This window comes from Pimephales promelas, chromosome 3 (assembly GCF_988280905.1).
Source record: "Pimephales promelas chromosome 3, fPimPro1.hap1.1, whole genome shotgun sequence".
Lineage (NCBI taxonomy): Eukaryota > Metazoa > Chordata > Actinopteri > Cypriniformes > Leuciscidae > Pimephales > Pimephales promelas.
The window spans coordinates 1,384,426-1,391,984 of NC_142771.1; the positions used below are offsets into that span (position 1 = coordinate 1,384,426).

Sequence of the window (7,559 nt, forward strand, 5' to 3'; positions counted from 1 at the left end):
ACAATGATGGTATTTGATCATAAAATACTTACTCAGGAAATACTCAGAAAATACTCAGGAAATACTTTTAAAAAACAGTGTTTTTCAGTTTATTTAATTTATGACGTTTTACTTTAATGTTACAGTAAAATACTGTGTGAAAAATACAATCAATTTCTGTAAAAAATGTGAATGACTGGAATTTGTCTTTAATGTAACAATACCTAAAATATCAGCTGCATTTTTATTTTGCAGAGATTATTTGTAATTTTACAGTGTTTTGAGTACAATTTAAAATGAAAGAAAATGATCATCAAAAAAATCAGTTATTTTCTGTGAATTTAGGATTTTTTTTACAGTGTATACTCAACAAATGCTAATAAAGGAGCATTAAAGGGATAGTTCACTTTGAAATTAATTTTTGATATGTTTTAGCTTACCTCAAGGGCATCCAAGATGTAGGTGTCTTTGTTTCCACAGTATTTTTTTATATTTTTAGGTCAAACTCTTCTTGTCTGTCAGTCTATGGTCTATGGTCACCACCTCAAAAAGCATGCACAGAGAAGTCCAAATTAAACATGATTTAATGACTCATAAATGTAAGTACACATTGATGGTCTAAGACACGAAACGAGCGGTTTGTGTGAGAAAACGAACAGAATTTATATTGTTTTACCTCTTGTAACCACAGCCACGTCAAACTGATCTGACGGCACGGGCGCTTCAGTCTGCACATGCGCCGGAAGTGATCTCTCGCGCGTGTACGTCACTCATTATTTACACAGAGATTTCAGAAGTGTTACCCTTCACTGCAGTGGTGTAGTCTACTTTTTTGTAGTGAGTATACTGTGATATACCAGCATGACAGGTTGCATGAAGCAGGGGCGTCATAGGATTTTGATCATTACTTAGGATTTGTTCTAAAAAAAAGGTAACACTTTAGTTTAGGATCTAATGCTCACTATTAACCAGTTTCATTACATGCAAAGGCAGGATTTTATAATCACTGTTGTCCCAAATGTGAGGTAGGTTAGTCATGGGGATTCAGGGTTTCCCTGAGAAAATTTTTATTTCTCTGATCTACATATGTGCATTTTAGGATGTTTTGAAGGCCAAAAAAATAAAAATAAATAATAATAATAGATAACAGCTTTAAAACCATGTCAGTGGGCAGCTGGGCAGCTGATTATTTCTCTCTCCTCATCAGCATCACCCTCTTTTTCTCTTTGTTTTTATCTTGCCCTGTCTCTTCCCCTCCTAAAGATGAGCTTTGACTGATATAGGCTTTTCATTTTTATCAGTCAGTGAAGACAGTAAACATGGGGTCAACTGATAGGTGGATTTTCCCTATGAATAATTTTTCTCGGACACGTTTATTCACTGAAAGCTACTAAAGCTAGGTAATTAAGTTTATTAAATGCATTCAAAACATATAGGCTACACATTGATCTTACAGGGCCATAGACAGGGCTTTATAATCAAAGAGGTCCTAAATTTGAGGTTGGGGCTTCAATTTTTTTTAAATTTCTCTGATGTGCATTTCAAGACGTTTGAAGACCAAAAAAAGAATAAGAAATAGCTTTAAAACCATGTCAGTGGGCAGTAGATTCTCTTCCCCGATGAGCTTTTTTAATGTAACTTACTAAAGGCTACAATTTTTATTATATTCTCAATATGTACACATTCGTTATTACTCTTGTGGCTAAAATGATGAAAAGGTCTTTGTTAATGTTTCTTGTCCCCTCGCAATGACAGTAAACTATTAAATTGCATGAGTCACGTTACAGGCCTATTTATTTCAGTTCAAAATGGCGAAATTAGACAAAACTATATTAGTTTGCCTGGTTATTTTTTTGTCATTCGTTTAACATTTATGACCTAAAAAATGTAAAATATGAAGTTTAGCCACTTACATCTTATCTTGCACTTGCCCGTAAACTGAAGCGTCGAGTTGCTCTGCTGAAATTCGCGCTCAGCGTCTGTGAATTTAAAGCCCGCCTACTTTGATTTGATTTGTCATGTCAAATATTCTGACATTGACGAGCAGTGACAGACCAATGAGGCTCAGATGAACACGAACACGAACACACACACACACACACACACACACACCCTGTCCTCTGTTTTTGACGTGCTCTCTGCTCGCGCGCTGAATCTGATAACAGAACTTACTTAGGGAACACGGAATTCTGTCGCCAACGTTTAGGGGTGCTGATGTCGTAGGAAATGTATTTCACAAAACGATGTTGTTACGAATCCTCACGCTTTTTAAAGTGGGCATACGGAGATCTTTGACATTTCCTAGTGGGTATACGCAAATCCTTGACATTTTCTAGTGGGTATACGGCGTATACCTGCGTATCACGTAGACTACACCACTGCTTCACTGTGAAGATCTAAACCTATTTAGATATATCAAAATCGTCTTCCATTGCGATATCCCGTATATCTAAATATGTTTAGATCTTCACAGTGAAGGGTAACACTTCCGAAATCTGTGTGTGTCTTAGGCCATCAATGTGTACTTACATTTACGAGTCATTAAATCATGTTTTATTTGGACTTCTCTGTGCTGCTCTTTGAGGAAGACCCCATAAACCTCCATTATATGACTGACAGACAACAACGGTTTGTTACGATCTCTTCTGAGTCGCAACAAAGTAAGGGAGTCACCACACGCAAGTTGTCATAATTCATGAGTTTATTTATCCATGAAAGACAAAAAACATTAATGATCAGTGTAAATGATAATCAGGGTGTCAGCAGATACGTAGGTGTACTTATGAACAACAGCAGTCCAGCCCATCTCAGTCCATGAAACGTTCAGCAACAACAGATATCCCACATGAAGTGGCGCAAGCGACGGTGGTGATCTCCCATACTCCAAAACCTCTCAACGAGTCCTCCTCATCCTCGTGACAGGAACCCCAAAGTACCCTCAAGCGAACAAATGAACACAAGTTCAATCGACTCTCTCTCGCTCTCATCTCAGTCCCAGTCTTTTATTGAGCAGCATGATGACCTTCAGGTGTATGACCACGCCCTTCAGTCAAATCACCTGTAACTCAGAAATGACGAGTTACTCACTGAAACCGTCACAGGTTTGACTGAAAAATGTCACAGTTGAAAATACTGTGGAAACAAAGACACCTAATCTTGGATGCCCTTGAGGTAAGATAAAACATATCAAAAATGTATTTCAAAGTGAACTATCCCTTTAAGGTTTGACTATTTCACAGATGGTTTCAATATATCAACAAGAAAAAAATCAATGGTAAAGAATAAAAGTTTTGAGTTCAGAGGTGTCAGTACTCTAGATTTCAAGTTCTCTGACCATTATTGAACCTCTCACTGTATTCCACACATCTTCTGCTTTGCTAGTTTCCATGAAACTTTGAGTAGAAGTCTTGTTCTCTCTTTCTCTGCAGGAGTCAATGAATATGTTAATGCGTTAATAACAGCTATTATCATGGATTCAGTAAAAGACTGCTTAGCTTCCTCTCGCGACTCCTCAGCTAAATGCCTTAATATTTCCAGCCATTCTGTTTGAGTAAACTCTACATGCTCCTGTTTGTACAGATTCACTTTCTCATCTAACTTCTCCTTCTGAATCTCCTGGATGTGTTTCTCTGTTTCCTTAAACATGTCATTGGTGAAGTGTGTTCCTCCATTCTCTTCCACCATCTTCTCTACTTTACTCATCAGATCTCTAAACTGAGGGAAACTGGAGGACTCATTATCTATACAGAAGAATCTATTTCCACAACTCTCTACAAGTTCTTTAAGACCTGGATTACCATTCTGCAGATACTGCTCAATGGTTTTCTTTTCCTTCTTTAACTGATCTTTGTGAGTAAAGAGGATTAAAGTGTATTTTCCCATCTCTTCTCCAAACACTACTTTAAGGTACTTTATTGTTTTTTTCTTCCTCAGTGAATCGACCTACTTTAATCACGATAATAAAAACGTGTGGTCCAGGAGATGCGTAAGTTATGCATTTCACTATTTCAGTAATAACCTCCTTGTCCCCGAGTTCAGTATCATAAAGTCCAGGAGTGTCGATCACTGAGATCTCTTTACCCATCCTCACTGTAGTTTCTGCCTGACACTGTTTCGTCTGAGAGTCCGAGCTGACAGAGGATTCAAGCACTTTTCTGCCGATGATGGTGTTTCCAGTGGCACTTTTCCCACATCCAGTTTTTCCCAGCAGAACCAGTCTGATCTTGTCTTTCCTCTCTGGGATCTGATGCTCATCTTCAGCTGTTGAACTTTCTCCTGAAACTACAACACAACAATCACATCAATGTGCAAAACCTTCTCTAACAGATCTTCACTTCTAAGATCAGTGATTTTTAAAATTTGCAGAGATTCTCCTGTGCCCTCAGGAGGAGGTGGCGTGTCAGTCCTTTCAGTGGTAGAACCAACCGGACCAGCTGGAGCTCCAGCTGGAATTCCCTGAAGGCTAGCAACACTGTCATTATTTCTGGGCAGTTGACGTGACAGCTTGACATTAGCTCTGTCCAAGACTACCATCTGTCACGACTACCTTCCCTCTGGAAACAGAGCCCAGTTCCACTCTCATCAGATACAGATGAGGCAATTTCCAGGGGACCAAAAAGGAATGTGGCCCACGCTCGAGGTGGGACACGGGCCTTCAACTAATATTGTAGTGGCCGAATCTAACAGGCCCAAGGGAACTATTGAGGAGGCTGCTGCCATGGGAGCGTTCTGGCAAATTCAGGTATTAATCAAATACTACCCCCAGGAACGTGATGTGTTGGCTGGGGTAGAGTGAGCTCTTGGTCAAGTTGATCCTGAACCCCAGACTTTCTAGATGGCTGAAAAGCAGAGATCTGTGTGCACACGAATCATCGAGGTAATTCAGGGCATAAACTCCCTTTCATCTCAGGAGGAAGAGAGCCACATCCTCGTATTTTGGAAAAGTGCATGGAGCTAGGGACAGTCCGAATTGTAGGCCTGTATATTGGTAAACCACCCCTTCAACCGTGAATCACAAGAGCAGCCTGTGATGGGGAACTATCTGGATTTGAAAGTATGTATCCTACAGATGCATCTGAATGGCTGTCTCGGAGCGTGGTAGCGTAATTCAAGGATGGGTTCAAGCCGCCATCCCTCTTTGGAACGAGGAAGTAGTGTCTGTAAAGCCTGACTCGCTGTGGGCTCTGGGGACCTTTTCTACCATGCCCTTTGCTAGCAGAACCTGTAATTTGGCTCAGAGGACATGAGCATTGGTGTCTGAGACCGAATGTGAGTCCCACCCCTGAAGTGGGGGGTCTGCAAGGGGAAACCCTTTTTATTGAATACAAAACCCAATTAACACGCCATTAATGGCTTCCCAAGTCTGGCTCCGGGCAGCGAGGGGTATGAGAGCCTTAGATGGAAGCTTAGTTGCAATACCTCTGACACTTGCAGCAGGATTTGTGAAGGTGTTTTATTTTAATCGATTTAACAGCAGAAGGATGTCTGGGTGTGCATCCCACTGATGTGGGGTGGACCCAGTACTGACAAGCAACTGGAACTGAAGATGGGGTTTGGAGGTAACCACGTTGTTGCCTTGAGGGTGGTTTGGCCTTGGTGGGACTTAGCCCCCTTCTCCCTGTAACCAAAGCATTAGTGATTGCTTGGGCTGCTCAAAATGGAAAGCTCTTACACATGCAGAAGCAATGCTTCACCTTGGGTTTCGTCTTGGTCTGGGGATGAGCAGGAGCATGTTTGTGCTTGATGTGCTGCTGAATCGACAACAGCCAGAAGCAGTCGAACTCACCGCATAGCTTGCAACGCCTTCCAAGCCGTGCAAAGCCATGCCGAAGCAAATAGGCCCAATAGAGACATGGAGTTAATGAGGACTGTCTTGTAAGTGACATGTTAAGCACCACTAAACTGGCCATTATACGGCTGATAACCTGGGCCGTTGTCTTAGTAGCACAGAGAGTGAGGTCGATTGCACTGTGCAGCTCTTTGAAAGCAGCAGGGTCTATTGAGCCATAACTTGTTTATTATCTGAAAGATGTGTGGTCTGTGCTACAAAACTTTCAAACCTCTCCAGCACCAGTGCTATACCATAAAAAATATTGTTGTGATTTAAATGGTAGAAGAAGGTAAAAATGCTACAGTGAAAAACTGTTAATTGGTTAACAGAAAGTTTCCTTACTATGTAAGGTTAGATCTACAGTAACTGTGATAGATCGAATCGTACATGACATTGAACAAGTCAAGAACAATTCATTGTATTCTTTTTTTTTTTTTTTTTTTTTTACAGTGTATATGCAAACATTTTACGTACAGCCTGTGGTCCAACTTATAATGAATTATTGAAATAATTTACATCACCAGAACAACTTACAATTGATTTCAGTCTCCTTGCTGTTGCTCCTCTTCATCTGTTGCATGATACATTTCCCACCGTTTTCTTCCATCATTCCTTCAATCTTCTGCAGTAGTTCTTGTCTCTGATCACCTGATTTACTCTTGTTATTGAAACAGTGAAAGTGTCCTCCACCTTCAGTCAGCAGTCGCTGGAGATCCTCATGATCTTGTAGATATTCATCAATGGTCTGATCCAGATCCTCCAGCTCATCTCCGTGTGTGAACAGAATCATGATGTACTTCTGAACTTCAGGACCTAATAAACCTTTAATATAATCCAGGATCTCCTCCTCGTTTTCCACAGGTTCCTCCAGAGGAACGGTGAGCAGAACTGCACTGAGACCTGATGAACATCGAGAGATCAGCTGATCCTTCATCTCCTCCAGCTTCTCTTTATTCAGATCTGGATCCAGTAGATCTGGACAATCAATCACACACACCTGCTTCTCTCCGGTCTGAGTTACTTCTTCATAAACTTCAGCTTCTTGGTTCTTAACTTTAAACTTTCTTTCTCCCAGTATAGTGTTTCCAGAAGAGCTTTTCCCAGAACCCTTCCTGCCCATCAGAAGAACCCGGATCACTGATTCATTTGGACCAGGAGACATCTCTGAAAGAGACAGAAAATATGGAGTCTGACTGTAAATATAACGTCAAGTGCATTGTCAGTGTATGTTTTTATGGCCCAAAATGACAGAAATTGGTGTGGATTTTGTAAAAAACTATTGAGCCCTTTTTGCAGTGAAAACCCACCAATAATCATGATTTACCTATGTAATTAGTGTGTCATAGAGTCAGTCACATCAGGCTTGTGCGACTTAAACCAGCGCTGCACAGACCGATCGGTTTATGAAATGAAAGTAATGCAAGTGCAATTACAAACAATAAGGAGTGTCTGCTCTCTATTCGCTCTCGCGGTACTTTGTTGTCATTCACTGATAAGTCTGTGCAGCGCTGGTTCAAGTTACAAGCCTAACCTTAGAATCCGACATCTCCCACTCGTTCCTGGTCACCAGAATTCTGATCAGCAACACCTGCACCAGTTCATCAAGGACTCACCATATAAACAGTCACTTCTCAGTTCAGTTTTGCCTGGTCTTATTGTTCCTATATAAACTATTACTGACTACCTACCTATCTTTGACTTACCTGTTACGATCCCATCTTTAATCCTCTTCTTTCTCCAGTCATCCTGT

General features: G+C 40.7%; 1 pseudogene; it reads right to left on the reverse strand.

Annotated features, from left to right (window-relative positions):
* Positions 1-3,094: 3,094 nt before the first annotated feature.
* LOC148981827 (GTPase IMAP family member 8-like) lies at positions 3,095-6,971 on the reverse strand (annotated as a pseudogene).
* Positions 6,972-7,559: the final 588 nt, after the last annotated feature.